Here is a 1,134-nt window from a genome sequence, read left to right as displayed (position 1 = left end):
TATATACTATAAAAACTTATTTTTTAAAAAAATTTGTTCTTACAAAAAGAACTTCTTTAATTCAAAGATTTCTTATAAAACATCATAAACATAACCAGTAAATAAGAGACATTTAAACAAAGTTACAGACATAGAGAAGTATTTTTGGTAAGTAAAGTTTAAAAAAATTATATGAGAAAGAATCTTGTATGATAACATTTATCCTGAAATAAAAATGACTTTATTTAAGGAAGAGTGATGTTTAGAATAAAACAATTTGTTCAAGTATGCCACAAACCATTTGTGTAAGTCAAAAGAAAGTTTATAAAAAGGTAATTTATTAAAAATAACTTCATATTATCAAGTTGACCATAATTAAAGGGGAAGTATTTATACTAGTCTTTACAGATAACTGGCTTTCATATAAAAATATACTAATGCACTGAAGATTGGGTAGAAAAACAAAATTGTCATAAAGTGTTGATTTACTCAATACAATTATGAGATATTTTAAATTTTAACCCAAAATTTAACCTCTATTGCATCTTGCTATTTAATTTTTTTTCCTTTTGAAAAGCCTGGAGAGGATCTCAAGTTTTACATTAGCTCCTTTAATATTTTTTTTTTCTTACAGCAGGTAGATTCTAACAGAGTTAACTTCTAACAGTTGTAAGCTTCTTCTTCTTCTTTTTTTTTTTATTATACTTTAAGTTCTAGGGTACATGTGCACAACGTGCAGGTTTGTTACATATGTATACTTGTGCCATGTTGGTGTGCTCCACCCATCAACTCGTCAGCACCCATCAACTCATCATTTACATCAGGTATAACTCCCAATGCCTGCCCCCCCCGCCCTCCTCCCCATAATAGGCTCCGGTGTGTGATGTGCTCCTTCCAGAGTACAAGTGATCTCATTGTTAAATTCCTACCTATGAGAGAGAACATGCGCTGTTTGGTTTTCTGTTCTTGCAATAGTTTTCTGAGAATGATGGTTTCCAGCTGCATCCATGTCCCTACAAAGGACACAAACTCATCCTTTTTTATGGCTGCATGGTATTCCATGGTGTACATGTGCCACATTTTCTTAATCCAGTCTGTCACTGATGGACATTTGGGTTGATTCCAAGTCTTTGCTATTGTGAATAGTGCCGCAAT

This window comes from Mandrillus leucophaeus, unplaced genomic scaffold, assembly GCF_000951045.1.
Source record: "Mandrillus leucophaeus isolate KB7577 unplaced genomic scaffold, Mleu.le_1.0 Scaffold1655, whole genome shotgun sequence".
Classification (NCBI taxonomy): domain Eukaryota; kingdom Metazoa; phylum Chordata; class Mammalia; order Primates; family Cercopithecidae; genus Mandrillus; species Mandrillus leucophaeus.
This window is presented reverse-complemented; position numbering follows the sequence as displayed.